The 18,916-nt window shown below is 41.1% G+C and overlaps 1 long non-coding RNA gene across 1 annotated transcript; it reads left to right on the top strand.

Moving 5' to 3' along the window:
* The first annotated feature begins 755 nt into the window (after window positions 1–755).
* On the top strand, window positions 756–6,508 carry LOC148596378 (uncharacterized). The gene is made up of 2 exons (XR_015913368.1): window positions 756–791; window positions 6,164–6,508. It is a non-coding gene; the product is annotated as an uncharacterized LOC148596378 (long non-coding RNA).
* Window positions 6,509–18,916: the final 12,408 nt, after the last annotated feature.

The raw sequence follows: 18,916 nt of genomic DNA on the forward strand, positions 1-18,916 counted from the left end.
AGATAGCCCAGAGATGTTAGGAAGGTGCTAACTTGTGTATATTCATGATCCTGGGTTCATATCTGAAATGAAAATTAAAAGGGACTTTACTACTACCACCACCACCACAACCACTTTCTCTCTCTCTCTCTCTTTTTCCCCTCTTATCCTGCATTTTCCGCAGTCTGAAAGATGTAAGTCATTAGATAAATGACTGCCAGCAGAATGCTATCATTGCAACATAAACTACGAAGTCTAAATCCATAAGAAAAAATATAATACAATCCCCAGAGAAAAGTTCTGCTTTGCACATTTAAATGTACTAGTTATCAGCTATTCCTGTTCACAGGGCATTAAAATACATGCTGCTTTCTAAGCTCTGATGCAGCTCTAACTGGACTCAAGCTTGGAGCTAAAATAGCACATATTTTACAAAGTGGTGTAATGTAAAACTGTCGTCTAAACATCTCTCTCCTTACTGGCTCTCTCCGGGGCTTCATTCCAGAGAATCCTGCTTCTTCTTTATAGCATCATCATTTATGTCTTTGTTTATTAGTGGAATGGACTTGTCAGTAATTGTCTTCCCACCGGCCAAGCTCCCATCCCGGCTCCCTAAATCCCGGCTCTCTAACAATGGGAGGGCTCCTGCCAAAGACGTTTCAACATCAGCCGCTGGAAGGTCACTCCCGGAGCCTCCCCAGCGTCCTCCCGCGCCAAGGGGTCACCGGCGGGGACCGGGCGGCACGGAGCAGGGATGCTGCCGTCACGTCTGAGCTCTCTGCTTTCCAGAAGCGGCACTGCCGAGACCCAAGGTGACTGGGGTGCTGGTGGAGCGGGCGGGCAGACTGCCCCGCACGCGTCCACGCGAGCGAAAACACCCCTGCATCTTTCTTCAGCCCACCTTATGCTACATGGGGCTGGGGGGCATTTCCCCTGGGATCACAGGGAGAACACGGTGTGGCTTTGCACAGAAAATGCTGGCAGGGCTGGAAACACTCTGCAGCTGCTTAGCCCTTCACCGAGAGCAAAGTTTATCTGCTCCTTAGAGTTCAGTTTTGCTTTTAAATCACAGCTTCTGATTTCAAGGCTGGAAGGACACTTGAGCCTTACCCAGAGGTCTGCCAGAGATTTCCTTCCCGATTTTTACGCAAACTACTTAGGATCTGGCCAGCGGGGGAAATTAGTGCCTAGTAAACTCCTGCATAAAGTTACAGCGGATTAGCTACTCAGCACATTGCCCCGTGCATCTGCTTCCCTCCGCCGAGGGGATTCTCGGTACCAACAACTCACCGCAGGTTAAGAAGTTGCTGCATGTCAGCTGATCCATGGGAACTGTTGGTCCATGGCAAATGTGAGATAATTTAAGGGAGTTTAATCCTTTTTCTTTACCGGTCCACATAATGAGTTCGTGCAGGGTGGTTAGTACACGGTAAATTCACACTGTAATTTACTGTGTTCTAATTTCCCTAAGCTTTTAATTTCACAGTGTCTCAGTTTCCTCATCTGTAAAAGAGAGATAATAAATACTTTCCTTTCTGGCAGGAGTGCCTGAGATCCTTTAGCAGTAAACAAAAAAGCAAACATTTTTAAAATAGTTACTTACAGAAACTTAATTTTCAGCGTAAGCAGTTATTGGTGCCTGATCTTATACTAGTACAGCATGAGACTGACGATGGGAAGGAAATAAAATTTTTAAAGTAAATTTCCTTACTTACATGAAAAATAACTAGAATGCTGACCCAAACACTACTTATATGCAACTGCATTTGCAAACATTTTTAAAGCTTTCTGTTGAAATCCACCTGTGATTCCCTTTAAAGTGAAAGAAATTAAAACGATGTATCTGCAATAAAGACACACCAGACTATTTTCTTTTTTAAAAAAAAGAACAACACATGTCAGGAGAACTTAAATCTTGTATTTCTTGGGAGGCCCTAAATTTTTTTTTGAACAAGTGGTGCATGATCAGACCCAGAAAACAGTGTGGTTTTTATTTCAGATTTTTCTAGACTGTAATAGCCCAAGGGTACATGCTGTAAGCTGGAGGAGACCAGTTTTTAAGAGGAACACGTTTAGGTTTCTGTTTCTTCCTGGAACGATTATTTTAAACTTTTCTTTTAGGGCAACATTTTAAATGAGTCATAGTTTTCGTAGTAGCCCTATTTACATTTTAATCTCACTCCCTGAGATTTGTTTTATTCTTTCTAGTACTGCTCAGCTACCGAGAAGGGGAAATTTGTCTTTAAAGAATATTCTTCAAGCTGAAATTTCAAGTATATTATTAAAATCTGAAGACTGCTGAGGTCAAGCAGCAAAAAGAACATCAGGAACTTTTTTCATTAACATCCATATATTGGAAATTCTGATTAACATATAAAACAGAAACACTTGAAACTTGTGTATATGGGTATAAGATTCTTTCTTCCTTCATTCCTCAAGAAAACTTTTAGATCTTCTCCTACCCTTACTAACAAAGCACTCCGTTTAAATTGAAAAGCTTTCCATTTCCTCCTTTTTAATTCTGCAGGTATTTCTAGGTGATATTTCACACAGTCAAAGAACAGTTAATTTCAATCATTGGTTACCTCCTTGAGAGTTTTATATTGTAGTGCAATTTAGCTCGCTTTTCTATCATGTAACTTAACTGCCCTCCACTGGATTTCAGATGCAAATGCAGGTTTTTGCTCTCAACTATAAAACCACAGCAAGAAAAAACTACAAACATGGGGTGTACTTTGCTTATTTCATCTGTTATGTCTCCCCAGCATATAGAATCCCTGAGAGCAGCATGATTAGCATTAATAATTATAAGTACAATTGCCAAAACCACTTTTTTTTTCATTATTTCCAGGCTATAATATATACTATCCATTCCTGTAGACAGGGTCTTTATGTCCAGTACTTCTTTCTAGCAAGACGTAGTGAAACAGAAGAAAGAACGAAAGAAAGAACTAAAGAATGGAAGAAAGAAAGAAAAGGAAATAGTAAAGAAATAAAAGGAAGAAAGAAAGAAAAGGAGAAGAGGAAGAAAGGAGTAGAAGAGAAAAATGAAAGAAGGATATATATATTTTGCAGTATGCAGTGGGCATAAATCAATCCAATTTATAGATAAGTTAGCATCCTGAGAGCTTGGGCTCTTACACTAGAAAGCACACAGGAATCTCCTTTAACGTGATAATACAAAGGCTAGTTTCTCAGAAGCTTTCTGTCATTAAAAAAAAAGGCGGGGGGGGAAATAAAAAGGCTATTTGCTGACTGAAATAGTCCTAGCAGCCACATAAAACAGTTTGGCTCCAGCCAAGGTTCTTGTCCATCTGCCTGACATTTTGATGCCTCAGCTGACTTGAATTAGGAGAGAATAACTTGGAAGATTTTTCAGTGCATCCCGTCCCAAGCCGAGAGCCTCTTCTGAAGTGGTGACTTACATCACTTAAGCCCATGCAGGGAGCTCCTGGTTATGCTCTTTATGGGTTTATTGGAAACACAGTGGCGGATCTGTGCGATATAAAAACCATTCAGGGCCGAAGTCAAACACCTGACCTCCTTTTGCAAGGAACAGAAATATTTGGGTGTGAGGGAAAAAAAAAATAGCTGGGAGTGCTTTGCCATTCCTCCCCACTCACGTCACGGTGCCCTCTTCCCCCCAGCACGCACGCCTCCCATGCAACACATGTTGGGATGAACTTTTACTCCTCGGAAAATGGAACAGCCCGCTTTTTCCTCCAGTTCTCACAGCTCCAGGCTGGAGACGTCTGTGCTCAATAAGGTTTAAGATCCCCCCGTGCCTCCAGATTTCACATTTTGCTTCTATTCAGACCCTTGGTGGATGAGATGCGTGACTCTGGTCTGGCTGTTGCTCCCCACTAAACTCAGGGAAATGAGGATGGAAAAGCTGGGCAGAAATATACCCACCAGCAGGCGGATTTCTGCTTTCTTGGTCTTCTGCAAACGTGTTGACCAAACCCTAACGACTCGTAGGTTTATCTTGCCTGGCTAAAGCTGCAAGATTTGACCTTTGGAAGCTCGTGCCAAGTCCTTGCAGCCCTGACTTTGAATATAAGCTTTGGCCTAGAATAACAATAACTGTGACGGAGGCAATAGGTTACAAACTGGGTGAAATGATACCTGTTTCTTGCCAGAAAGACTAACTTTGTTCAGGCCACTGCTGCCTTCATTATCCTTATGAATAAAGAAGATTTTCAAACTTCCCATCTGAGCTGTAATAATGAAAATAATGTGCACATTAATTTGTACGGGGGTCAGAGAGTCTCCCTAGCTCAATGGTTTTCAAACAGAGTGCGTAGTAAGCCCATAAAGCATTTATTTTTCATAATTTATGAAGCATTACATATTGTGAGTCCACAATGCCAGCTGACGTAATATGCAATAAATTTGAAATAACAAAACATTTCTCATGTATTTTCCCCCTGATGTGACAATGTGGGGCATAAATTTAAAAGAAAGTTGCCTGAGAAGACAAAAGCGAGGCACAAGAAAAGAATGTTCTTAAATCAATAAGTACTTATATTCCCCCAATTATTTATTGAGCCATTCTCTCCACTCAGGACTGGGGCATCTTGCTACTGCAGCTTCAAAGCAGAGCCCAGGGCGGCTGGGGCAGCAATGACAGGCAGCGGGGCAAAAAAAAAGAGAAAAAAAAAAAAAGAAAAAAAAAGGAAAAAAAAAGAAAAATCAATACCACATTACCACATAAAGGTAATTTTCCCGTGTAACAATTATCATTCCCTTATTCCCAGGAAGAATAGCAGTGATGGTCTTTGTACTGTTGAAAAGAACTTTCTGGTGACAATTTGATATGTGTGCAAATATATAATTGCAGGATTATAACACAGAGCACCGAGTGTTGAGCATTACGCTAAAATGTGGCTGTGTAAACCAGTGGATAAAGTCTCGTACTGCAGAACTCATGTCCTAATCTGAAGGCTGAGGCTCTTGAAGTCTGTACAACTGCCAAGCGACTTCTAACCCAGCAGTGAGGACCCAGCCCTAAACACTCTTTGGTTTTGTTTGGTCTTGTTTTGTTCAATTCACCAACACAACGTCTGCTGGAACAAAACTCTGCAAATAAGGGAGGGAGAAACTGTAGAAGTTTCTTGACTGCACGATGCAGAACATGAACGAAGGGCAGAACGGAGCAAGGCAGTTTAGGGACCTCTGTGCCAATATCCTGTGGCTTGTAAGTAAACACGAAAGTGTTTATAAGCAGGGGTGGGAAGAGTGCTCTGCAATGAAAGAGCGAGGTTTACTTTTAATTTCACTATCTCTGTTTGGAGGGTTTGATTAAAGTTTACACCAAAAGGAACATAGAAAATCCATACGGTAATTCCCTTTGGAAATGATGAAAAGCTCGGCTTGGCTTTCCCAGCTGGGCATGCAGGGACATCTACTGGCAGAGCCCCTTTCCCGAGAGCGGGAATCCTGGCATCCCACCAAGCATCGCCCGATGCAGCGACAGCAGCAGTTTTAACCTAAACCAGTAAAAGAGGAAAGACAGAAAAAGATATACAGAGAAAAGAGAGTGAAAGACACTGCCCTCTCTCAAGGGTAAAATTAGACTTTTGCAAAACACTTCATGGGTCGAAGTGTCCTTAGCTGAGCAACACTGGCTGGAGAATTATTGCAGAGATGCAAGGACTGGAAAAATCTCCAATGGATTATTTAGATCTGAATTTCAGTTCAAATAATCTTTTCCTCCAGCACTCCCCTACAGAAAGGGCACAGCTGGGTTTAATCCTGACTTCCAACACCCCTCCACCAAGCACCAGTGTGAGTGAAACCGTTAACGGAGGACACTATAAAGCAAGGGAATGTGGTGCTATTTTGATGGATACATTGACAACAAGACAGTCCTAAGATGGCAGTCCAGTAAATATCTTGGATATAGGATACCTCTAAGTCCCATTTCAGTGCCATCTACTCTAAATATACTTACTCTCCCTTCAATTATATAGGGATTTCAACAAATTAGTTCTTATAGACTCTTCCCAAAGGCAGTTGCTGAAACCTCAGCTAGTGACATTCTTTACAGGTAAAGCATCTCCAGTACCTTTTGCACAGCAGATGTTATGACAATCGGTGAAGGATACATGTGAATACATTCCTTACAGTCCTATACTTCATTGAAAACATTTTACCTGCTTTTATTTTTTTTCTCTTTCTCCAGTCATTACACAACACCTGGAAGATAAAAGAGGAAAATCATTTTGTTACTTTAAATACTTATCTCAAGCTCGCAGTGTGTCTACGTCAAATACATGCACTGAGCTAAAAACTGCACAAGGGAAAAAAAATCCCAAGGATGTAGCTAAGAGATTGTAGGAAGAAAAAACAGAAAACAACGGGAGCAGATCATACATGAAGAGGTGTCGAAAAAAATGAGATACAACAACAAAAAAAGGCACAGAGCTATAGCATGGTAGAAGAAAAAATAAATATACCACATAATTTATTGCAGAGAGAGTTCTGAAGAAAATGTCTTGTGAAATAAATATAATGCTCATGAGGACAAGAGATCTCATTCATATCCAATCTGTCTTGTGTAAAGAACTAGGCAATAATGTTCAAGTAAGTGAGTCCCTGCAAGATCTCCCAGTTCGACTGAAGATTGCTCAATAGAAATAATAACAAGCCACGGGAAGAAAGACAGTGTAAGTACAGGTGGGGAAGGGATACAAACTCAGAGCAATAAGTACATAGACGACACCAAGAGATTGCAGTACCAAGTAAGGGCCTGATATGTGTCCTGTCTTACAGACAGCCCTTCCTTCTCTGCCCCTGCCCGAGGTCAGAGCTGGAAGCATTGGCCAAGAGGGACCCGCCACCACGAGGACAGGTTAATGCCACCCGCTTCCCAAAATTATCCAGCCTGACCTGTGCCAGGGGAAAAGAGGCATCTTCGGAGAGTGATTTGTCACGCTCCCAAATCAGAGCCCTGTGGGGACATTTCAAAATACCCTCGTTCATCTCCTCCTCCCCCCAAATGTAGTGACTTGTTTTTATTTATCTTTTCATTAACCACTTCACTGCTCACTGGTCCCGCCTATGTCTGAACGAAAGATGAAGAAGGGCATGAATGTCTTCGGGGGAAAGCTGCTCTGACCACAGGGTTTGGGCTCTGGCAGAGGTAAGGTGGAAAGGGGATAAACAGACCCACAACAGGATTCGCCCATCATTACATCTGAATAGTGCATTTTCCAGCCTGGGTTTACAGGTCTAGAGCAGGAATTTACTGGTGACTGCTGTTTTCAGCTGCTACAGAAGTTCATAACCAGGGTAAAATGGAGCAGGAAGACATTTTGCCCATTCTTGCTTCCTCCTCTTCCTCACTTACTAGCACTAAAGCAGCAAGGAAAAGTCCAGAGAAGAAGTTTTGCAAAAAAGCTGCAGGGAGAAGGCAATGAGGACCTTGGCAATGAGTAAAGGTGGAGAGAGACAGGGCAGTGCCCAACATCTGCACTGAAGCCATCCTCACCCCTCGGAGAGGAACACTCTTGGAGGATGGTCCCAGCTCTGCCTGCTGGGTGGTCCAGCACCTCTGGCACCAACTCTGCAGCTCTGCTGCAAATTTACACACTGAGAATTCCTGATAATCCACACTGCTTTGAGAGAAAAACACTATCAACTCGCACTCGCTTATAGAAGTTATTACTATTGAAAACTACTAATCAAATTATTACTATGGAAAATTGTACCGTAGACTATATCCACAAACAGTACGGTGGACAATAAAAAAACGGGAAACAGAAACTTTGCCTGTAGGTGTTACTATATCACTTCTAATTGCCAGGGATTAACATAGCTAGTAAATAGTGGGACTGTATGACCCAGCTACCACATGGAGAGACCAGTGTCCTTGAAGCCCTGCTCTCATAGAAATGCACTTGCAACTGTGCATCAGCCTACACAAAACTGCCTAAGCTCTGGACTTTTCAGGTACCATTAACAGGGGTCTTTTTCTTTTCATAACCCTGTGAAGATCTTCTAACCTGTCCTTCAGCAGTCACTAACACTTGCCTGCCAGGGGAGCATTGCTCTGCTGTATTCAAGAGCATTGCCTGGTCATAATATTTTAGCCTTCAATAGTAGGGACATATCTTCAGTTGGAGTAAACTGTCAAAGTCCAGCTGAAGTGAACAGAACTATGAAAGTCTATGCTGTAGTTAAGGAATAAGCTCAAGATGTTATATTCATAGCCATCCTCTAAAATTATGGGTTAAAGGAGAGGAAAAATAAACTTTTGTGAGGTCCTGTTTTCACTTCTATTACTACCAACTACACTTTGCACAAGTGACCCATATATTGACTGGAGATTCAAAAGGCAAAGCAGGAAAAGAAAAAAAAAAACATTAATTTTTAACATCCTCATTTTTCCCCACCAAATTCATGCTTTCAGAATACTCTGTGATGATAATACAAACAGTAGCTCATTTCTCAATCAAATTCCACCCACATCGGTTTGTCACACTTGTGGCTGATGAACAGGAAAGGGATGGTGATGGGGTGTTACATGCCCAAGGGCTTGTATACACACAAAATACAGGTACTACAAGCCCCTTTTCAAAAACAACCTTGTGCTTGCTCTTATGCTGGATATAGAGCTGAGAAGCAGGAGAGAAGCAGGCTATGACGCTCCTTGTATAAATACCAGGCATGGAGGATTTTCTCCATGTCCTTTAAATCTTTTACAGCATTAGAGGCAGAGGTATACGCTCTCATATTTAATTATACATTTATATATACCTCTGAAATAAATCCAGTAACTATGATGATTTCTGCCTTGAAAATGGATAACCTAATAAAGACAAGTGACCTGACTTGCCCCCAGTCACCTGATGTGACTGCTGCCACTGAACTCCTAAGCCCCAGCTCTCCCTTTACAGCCACTGCACCACTCTTTTTTTTAGGGCATAATTACCACATCAGTAACGATGAGAAGATTTTATTTGACTGAGAGGCTGCTCTAAGTGCCCAGCTTGCAGGTTACATCTCACCTGCAGAAACTTAAAGGCTGTATAGCCATTTGATTTCATGATTCATTTAAAGCGATCTGAAATGCTGCTTTGAAGCACCCCTTCCCCCTTCACATCCAATGACTGCACGGTGAGTGGAATTATATTCAGCATGTCACACTCCAGTGGACAGAGATGGTTTGTAAAAGCTGATAAGCCTTGTTAGGGTTTGCAACTTTGTATGAACTTCAGCGATAAATACTGCATTCGTGAAATGCCAAATACTGTAGGAATGTTGGCGTGAGCACGACAAAGATTACAGTTAATGTGGGAGCATGTAGGTATACTGTGCAGTAAATTGCCATCATGATATGCATCCACTTGCTGTGAAAAATGTAGGTTTTTGAGCCGTGGTATTTCCTATAGCACAGTAAATAGGGATCTAACAGAGCTTATGACTTGGATTTGAATTAATGAAGCAAGAATGATATGACTAAGATCCTATATGACTACTGAGGGGAGTAATTGTCAATATTTGTTTATGGCTCTTACCCTATACCTGCTCCCATGAGGATGCGTATTTTTGGCTACATCCAACCCACAGATAATGACTAGCAAAAAAATCTGCTTTTCTTGATTTTAACAAAGAGATGATAATCCCATTTACTAGTTTTCAGACTGTTTTCCCTCCTTTCCCTTCTTATTTTTTCTAATTGATTTTAAGGAATTTTAGAATGACATCCTGTTTGCAGATGAAAGCAAAGTTTGTTGTTATGAATGGCTAAACTTCCCCACTTCAACCTGGAAGACTGTGATCAAGCAGAATTACGTCTTTAGCAATTAACATGAGAAATAAATGTGAACGGGAGTTTACCAAGCGACAGGATGGTCTTGCTGCTTCAAGGAGAGAATCTCAGGGCCAGGGTGATGGAGATCCAGCTCTTGCTTCATCCTGCAGCTTTTAAGAGGTTTGAAAATCCATGGCTCTTACCTGATGAAGAAGGGCATGGAGGCTATTCTCTTGCAAGAGCATGGCACCTTTTAATGAATACTTGCTACATCTTGTAAGATACTGGCAAAGAGAGAGGGTGATTGCCCAGAAAAAAATAATCACCAGTCAATGGATTAGAAGTATTTTATGAGCACTGCCTTTCACGTTGACATTTAGGCTATAATCATTCTCAGCATACTACTCTGCCTGTGTCTATATTCATCTTTTGCCAACTGCCTTGTAGTTACTTTGTGAGTGTGTTGGAGACTTTTCTTTTGTTCTTTGTTTGTACAGACCTCCAACACAAGGGAACCTGTGACTGCGATCCTGAGCACTTTGACATCCCTAAGAAATAATTCAAAAAGCTACACTATGCTTTGCAGTATCAGGAAGCCTAAATAGCAAGAAGATAACTGATATTAGTTAATTACTGTTGAGTGACTTTCATACAATAGACCATAGAGATTTTGCTTTCTTTTCTTGTTCTTTAAAAAAAAAAAAAAAAACAGAAAGGAAGCGCATTGTATTTAATTATCAAATTTGATACTAGATATCAGCAGAGAATCCCAAACCTGACCAAGCCATAGAAATACATTTTCTAAAGTAAAAATGTGAATTAGTGTGTAGAAGGACTCATACGGCTGCCTCTGCTGCATCCATTCTGTGCAAGGCATTTATATCTTAAAATACATCACTTTGGCTTTGCTCACCAGACCAGCATTATCTACAGAAGATACTCTGCAAGAACGCAATCCCTACCATGTTCATCCTTCCTTGCTGAGGCTCATGTCTGTCGGAAAGTGATCTTGGAATCCTATACCAAGCTGTTGCCAGCAGCAGCTTCTATGCAGCTATGCTGAATGGGAGGATTTTTCTCCAAATCCAATGTATTTCCCCAAATACAATTTCATCACCAGTCCTGAGAAAATCATGCAATAGAAAACATTGAAACCTAGTGTTTCAGAAAACATTGAAAACTAGCAATTGACATCACCTCCAAGCTCAAAAACAAAAATAAGTATAGAAGAAAAAAGAGGAATAGCATCCTGGATCATCTCCTGCTGTCCCCCTAGAGACTCACGCACGGCACCCATTAAAAAATCAGTCAAAAAGTACATCTGTCAACAAGAAGTCTGCAGTGCAAGGAGTCTGCCTGCCCATAGTGTCATATTACTAAATGTCTGTGTAAACAGAGGTACTTTGAGAGGCTTGTCCTCTCTTACAAATTGCATGGGGAAAAAGAACGTACAAGGCAGTGCATGACTGTAAGACAAAAATTATGAAGGTCCTTCTTTATCTTGGAGGAACTTCATGTCTCGCTTTTAGTCTAGCCATCTATGTCCTCCTGAAGTAGCTTTTCTAGATTTCAGTCCTATCTCTAGACTAAATGTCCAAATGCCAGAATAAAGGGACCATGTTTGTTTGGTGGAGCACTGAGTCTAGGGATTTGGGATCTAGTGGTACTTCTCCTTGGTCATGCTTCCCATTTTTTGTTAAAAGCTGTCACGTGTTGTCCATATGGACAATATAGAGTGTGACTAGACGTCACCGTGATGGCGGGCTGATAGCTGTGTGCAAGATACAACAAAAGAAAAATGAACACGGCAATGTTAACAAGAAATTGTGTTTACTTCAGTGGTGTTTCTTATGTCATCACATGTAAAACCATAATAACTTTTTTTTGCTAACATGATAAAGATATGAGACTGTTATGTAGAAGTCAGCGCCACCAAAGGCTTAATTATATAACGAAACATTCTCAAAGCTCTCACATTAGCTCACTGATGCTTAGTGGAAAAGGCATTACCTAGCAACAGGCACTAACAAATCACAGGAAAAATAACAGAGATTATATGCTACATCACTCTACATAGCCAAAACGGATAGCAAGATGTGTTTAACCTTTCATTTCACATGGATAAAATCTACTGTTCACAGGTGTGAGGCTGTAACACCTCACAGAAAAACAGGCCTTTTGCTCTTTTGTTCTTTAAAAGAAGTCCAAATACAGAGTGAGACATGTTAATCTGGCCAGATTAACAAACTACACTGCAAGTGTGATATACAAAACTTTCCTTAATTTCTCTCTTTTTTTTTTTCTCCTCGTGTGTCACCCATTCTTAGGTGCCTAGCTGGAAAGATGAACCATTTCTGAGTGCTGGCTATGGGTCCTGGCTTCATTTCTCCAACACCAGTGTCCTTGATGCAATTCTTGGGTGATTTCTTTGCATCTAAATGTTTACCGATAAATTGAGGACCAAGCCTTGGTGGATGGAGCTTCTCTATTTGTTTCCACTGTAATTCCTTGCCTTAAAGAGCCAGAAACTCCCAGAATCCCAGATTTCTACTTCAGTAGATAAGATCATGTCAGTATTTAGGAAGGGGAGAGTTATTAGAACTAGTCCATATTGCAAAAGCAGCTAGTGAAGAGAGAGCTGGGTTTTATTCCGAATTATGCTTTGTTAACAAGTTGTTAGCTAAGTTCTCACTCCAGAATATTTAGAGCCAGCTAAATAATATGTGTCAAATCATTGATCTGACAAGTTTCACAACTTTTTTTTTTCCGCTTTAAATTTCAAATATCTATTCAAAAAATAGCATGTTCAGTTTTTTTTGCTCAGCTTTAATTACTGGCGACAGGAGAGGAGGGAGGAAGCACAAAGCTGAATGCACAGCTCCCAGAGGGAGTTTGCCATCTCTGACCATGAGGGACAAGAAAAAAACAGCATCTTTCAACAGGGAAACTGGGCCCATTTAGCATGGAGCCCCTAGACTAAAGGAAATGTGGCCTCCTCCACTAGCATCCCTTGCAATTGCTTTTCTGATTGCACCTAGACCTGATGTTTGATGATTCCCTTGCAGAATAGGAGTATTTGACCGAAGCAGAAGTTCTGGCAATACACTTGTTGTGTTGAGCATGACATGGTCCTGCAAGCAAAGGGAAAAGCAACGTGATAGCGCACCACTCTTCACTCAGAAAACTGGGCTGGTTCAGAGGGCTATGGCTTGAAGGGACTGGATTGCGATTTTGAGGAATTTACTTGTACATCTGTGCACATGTGGACGTGTAGATACACCAGCACCTGTCTCAAGGTTTTTATCAAGCACTAATTGAAGCTTTTGTGCTCTCCCTGTGTGATAGCTAAGGAGGCAGCTGTGGTTGGTTGGCTGTGTTTGGACATCCTCCCTTTTCCCATCTCTGCTCCTCTCTTTGGCCTTGATTCTACGGTGCTGCTAAAACCTACAAGCAGTACCATGCTCTAGACTATGCTTTGGGCATTCTCCCATATCTCAGAGGGAGTAGCAGGTTTTCTTCGCAGATCTGAGAAATAAAGGTGTCTTTTCAAACTGAAATATTTCAATCAAGCTACCTTAGTTGAGCTAAAACCTGGCATAGACCTTTAGCAGGTCCAGTTATGGTTTTGATAGGGCCATAACTGGCTATTAGCAAAGACTTGTGCACTGTAAGAATCATCTTTTTCCCACTGGGAGATCTCAGGCTGAACAAGGCTGCTGTGACTCGGGTGCTGCTCACTGCATGTGAATGCAGCACAGTTGGATTCCTACCAGCTCCCCAGTAATTATCAGGTATATACAAACTAGCCAATCAAGCCTCCAAAACGACAGGCTGCCCTCTGCTCCCCGCTGGGCGTAGCTGGCTCCTTATTTCAAGCACAATCTTAAATTGCAAGGAAAAAGGATTTGCTGCAGAAGCAATGCTGTTTGGCATAAAAAAAAGATTCGTATTCCTCCTTCCTTCTGCCCCTTCCCCCCACTTTTCATGCTCTATACAAAACTTGCTCCTCTGAACACTCCTGGGTTTTTACCCCCATCTAATAATAAAAAAGTGAGTCTGATGTCTCCCACCGATGGCTTTCTAACCTTCAAAAGCATGTGTTTATCATGAGTTTCGGCTATCCAAAATAGTTTTGACCTGAGGTTACCATGCAGGCTCAGACTGTTTCGAAGTGGGTTAAATGGATGATAAGCAAACATTTCATTACAGACCCTCAGCTGTTGTAAGGATGTGCAAATCCCCAAGAAAGATTTTCAGCATATCCTCCAGAGCAGTGTGCTGCTTTGCACCGAGGAGGTTCATTCAATCAAAGCCCTGCTGTCACTTTGCAAATATCTCCGCTGACTGCGCCTTGCATCATCACTTTGCTAGGACTTGGGCAAGCCACAGCAGGAGGGAGAGATCCCTCACCACCTGATGCAGTGCAAGGGCTGAGATTTTCCCGTCTTAATTGAAAACACACACTGTTTTGCTCAGCCGCCTTGCCTTTCCCCTTCTCTAGTTTCTCAAAGTGAAGATGGAGGGGCAGTGATAATCAGCAATAAAATGAGTTAACTGACCACAAAGACAAAGCCTGAGAATTTGCAATGCATGTTTAAAATAGGCACCTACCATGGATTGGGTCCAGGAGCGCAGGGGATGGATGAGCGCATACAGCAGCAGGCTTGGTCTACACATCTTCGAGTCATCTGGAGTAGAGGGAACTGCCCCAAGTTCTTGTGTCCTTCTCCAAGTCCACTGGTACTGTAAGAACCATCGCTCTCGCTCCCTGATTCATTATTCAGCCCACGGATGATTGTTTTAAGACAAGAGTGTTAGATGAACACACCAAGATAATTGCACTGTTGCCAGTGAAGTTTCCCACATCCCAAACTCCAGTCTAATAGCACCCAGGACCACCACTCAGCAACCACATCCATGACATGCTGACACAGATCTGCCGTCTTCTTAGTTTTATCTTTCCTGGACAATAACTAGCTTCTGTAATTCTTCCTACTCTTCAGCCCAAATCATTCCTGGTCAAAGGCTGTACATAGAATTGGCAGGTACAGCCCTTTATTTCTATGGTATCATTGGGATTAGCATATACTTACCTATTTTTGAAAAGAAAAGAGTGCAGGAATATGTCTAATTATGCTTTGCTAAGTACGAAATGTCCTTCTATTTAGCAGATGCTTGGGCCCTACTTTGACCTAACACTGAGTGTTTCAAGTAAACTGCCAGCAGCCCCGTCAAACTGTTGTGGGTAATTTGGAGTATGAAATGTGTTAAATTATTCAAAGAGCTGAATAAGCATAAACAGGCAGTACAACAGGAGAGATATGCATACCCAGCGATGCTGGTGTGACATTTAATACATCATATTAGCACTCCTGTTAGTACGAAGAGCTGGATGCTTTGCACAGCAGCCTGCAAATTCTCTGGCAGGATACAGCATAGCTGCATTTTGCTCCCTATACTCTTCCTCCAACTGTTTCCCTTTGAAAAGCTAGATATGGTCCGAGTATGACCAAAGGTGAAAACTGAAAAGCAAAATTTGATATTCCTCCCTGGAATGCAAAGTGTAGGAGTTCAGGCTCCCCCACCTTTGCCACCAGCATCGTGCTGCTGATAGCCTCTGTCTGAGTTAGAGCAGTGGTATGAGTTCAGTCGGAATCAGGCTCAAAACTGCCTCATACTGAAAAGTGGATCCCTAGACAGACAGACAGTTCCTAGTAATAGAGCTAACATGGCACTGAAGACATTCAGGATCATAACACATGTCTAGTTCAGAAATACGTATAAACCCCCATGTCCTCATAAAAGCTAACACTAATTCTAGACAAAACCCTACATTTTACCTACTGTGGAAACAGTCCAATATTTCCTATCCTTCCAAACAAAGAGGGTTTTCAGGTTAAGGAATATTTCTGAGATCTCAGGGGATCCTACTTCAGAGGATAAACAAGATGCTTCGGTAGTCAGGGTTTTGTGATGGTGAGCAGCAAGGGGGAGGTGATTCTATCTAGTTTGAAAGCTTTTTCCCATTCTTAGAAAAAAAAATCTGCACTTTGGAGAAGTTTGGGCCTGGCAACCCAATATTTACTGCTTGGTTTGTCAAAGAAAATAAAAATAAAAGTTAAAAAAAAATTCACAGAGCCATCTCGTAACAAATAAATGGAATGATGTCTCCTGAGAACAGATGGAAGCCCAAGCAATGGAGTTAAAGTACAGTGGACAAAGCACTCATGGATGTGAAAACACTGTCAGCAACATCCTGGATCAGCAAGGGATGGACTTGCTTTCTGACCTAAAAGGCCTTTCCCTGTTTTCTCTTCTTTTTCTTTTCTTTCTTTCTTTTTTTTTTTTTTTTTTTTTTCCCCCCCTATACTTGTAAGCACCAGAGCTAGCATTACTTTCTGCCTGAAAGTTTGATTTTAAGTGGTTCTGAAGATAGTTTGCTGGCTGGTATATCCCTTATTGTACAGCCACTGCTTGCTTTCTTTAGTTCTGTTCTGTTTGCTTCAGCTAAAAGAAGTGTCTTTCTTTTCATGTTCTTTTAGAAGGCTGGAAGAGATGTTGGTACACTATGCCCATTCCTTTGGGAAAAAATGCTTTGCAGTGTGTTTCTTGGCTCTCTTCTTGCCTGCTTCTGAACTCCATCTAATGATAACATTGAATTGATGAGTCCAACACCATGAATAACGCTTGCCAGCTTTGTTATCACTAGTGCATAGTGATAATATAAGAAGCAAAAATGTAGATAGCTTGGTTTTCAAACGGTGAATGGAACTTATAATATAGGCACTTGGAAAAACTCCATTTGAATTTGCAATCTGAGCCAATTTTCCTTCCTTCTAGAGTGAGCTATAAAAGCAAAATTAACCTCAACTTGCCAAAAACACAACCTCTGCCTATAAACATAATGGAGATGGGCAAGTATGGTGAGGAGGAAATGTCAAATTAAATTTATACAAATTTGCTTTCTGCAAATATTTTAAGATGTACATTTTCCCAGGGAAATAGCCACTTAAATCAATTATTTAGAAGTGTTTGTGGGAAACCAGCTTAAATTTATAAGCAAGAATATCAGTTTAAGATATCTAAACATCAAGAGCATTTAGGCAGAGAACAAAAACAAAAACAGGAATGGAAAAATGAAATTCAACCAGATATCCAACATTCAGAACTGCTTTGAGAAATTATATTATAACCATGTAGCTGATAGGAAAAAAAATGCCTACTCATAAATGTCTCACAAACAGAGAGGGAAGAAAGCCGCAATTCCCCATTTCCCATGCTACCACCAGCATTTCTTACAAAGGATTGCTACTCTGATCCAAATGACTGTTCTCATATGTTATCTGAGAAGAGAGAAATGTAGACCGTCTACATTAGTGGTCGAATTTTGTTTAGAAACGTGCTTTTGGAGCTTATGTCTCATTCATGCCCATTCTGCACAGTGGTTCTTATTAGACGTTGTCTATAAATGAAAATCACCAAACTTACATCTGACCTGCTTATACATATGCAGTTTATGGGATTAGAGCCTCCCCTCTCCTCCGACCCCTCAATACATGTAGCATAGAAATCAAGTCCACAGCAGTGTATATTTTACTCTCCAGCTCAGTTGAGAATGTGCTGAAATACATATTAAAATAGATGCAGTTCTCATGTAGACCAAGAAGCCCAGATAAAGACAGAGGAAAGCAATGTGGCCATTCAGGACAAAGTGACATAGCTTGGGAGGCGGAGAACTAGAAGGTCCATCTTCCCAGCACCTTGGTGATATAAATAAACTCTATTTATTTCCATCACAGTTGAATTCTCACTCAACTCTGCCATAATAGCCAAGTTTTATTAGAGAAAGGGCACAGCAAGAATGTGCACTTGATCCCTACTCCAAACTTTACATGACACCAGCCAACACATTCAGACAGTGAGAGACCCAACAAGCTTGTGAGTTTCAAGAAATTGCTTCAGAAGGACTTGAAATCACACTTATAAATCTAGCTGGTTCCACATAGCAGCTGTTAATCCCTTTTCCCTGCTGACATTATATGCAAGGCATATACTGTCTGAAACTCAGTGGATGTATAAATAAATGCAAATAAGCTCCTTTCAAACATTCTCAACTACCAGCTAAACCAGGTCAACTAATAAAAGCTAAAGATGACAAACTTGCAAAATTTCTGTGATACAGAAAATTAATTTTAATGATCACTGCTATGAGTTAATGAAGAAGAAATGGGAGAGTGGGAGAAGGCTACTTTAAAGTGGCGTTATCCTGCAAGGGATGTGGTGGTAGCATTTTTGCACTGCTGGTCACTCACATGAGCTCAACTACTAAGTAAGTTACCTGGAAATGTTTTCAAATTTTAAACACTATATTGTAGATGCCTCATTCTGCCTGGCCTCTCAATGGCTCAGGTCTTAGTTCATCTTAGTTCCTCCTGCAGCTCTGCATCTGCAGGAAACTGGGGTGGGAGACTGGGTGCAGGGTGGCCTTTTTTTTTTCCTTTTAAGTAAATTCCAAGTTGTTCCCATAAAGCAAACCAAAATCTCCTCAAAGAGCAAAAGCCTTCAAATATAAAACTCAATCCATTTGTGGCTTTCTTAGGCATGCTAAGAGGAAAGAAAACAAGCTGCACAATTAAGAAACTGCGTAACTTTCTCTTTTTCTTTTCCTGCTTTACTGACATGGCAAATTTTGCATGGTTAATTTTTCTGCAGTAGCAAAGCTGCACTTAGTTTTCTTTAATTTACCAACAGTTGATCTCAGAATGCCTGCATACATACTCCATCTCAACTGAGTACAAGAAAAAGTCAAAGCTTGACAAAAAATATGAAAAGCTCTCAAAACAGCTTTTATTGAACAAGTTTCAAAGAGGGCTCATGTCGAACTTTTCCTGGATTTAATGAAGCAAGTTTCAAGGTTGAACTGTTCTCAAGCACTTTCAGTTTTGTTTTCTTCCTACTCTCCCTTCTCGTTCCCCCTCAGTGAATGGATACAATAGTACAAGGAAGCCAAAATACTCAATCACTGCACCCTTTCAGCAGAGTGCAATTACATTTAAGCTGCTTTCACTGTTAGGCAATATAGTGTAAATAAGACTTTTCTTTGATAAGACCATCTAGGTTTTATGGACCATTTCTGGGAAAACTACACACTCATCTGTAGAATTTTTCATAACATCAGAA

Source organism: Tinamus guttatus, unplaced genomic scaffold (assembly GCF_059628265.1).
Source record: "Tinamus guttatus ecotype Peru unplaced genomic scaffold, ASM5962826v1 Tinamus_guttatus_pri_ptg000004l, whole genome shotgun sequence".
Classification (NCBI taxonomy): domain Eukaryota; kingdom Metazoa; phylum Chordata; class Aves; order Tinamiformes; family Tinamidae; genus Tinamus; species Tinamus guttatus.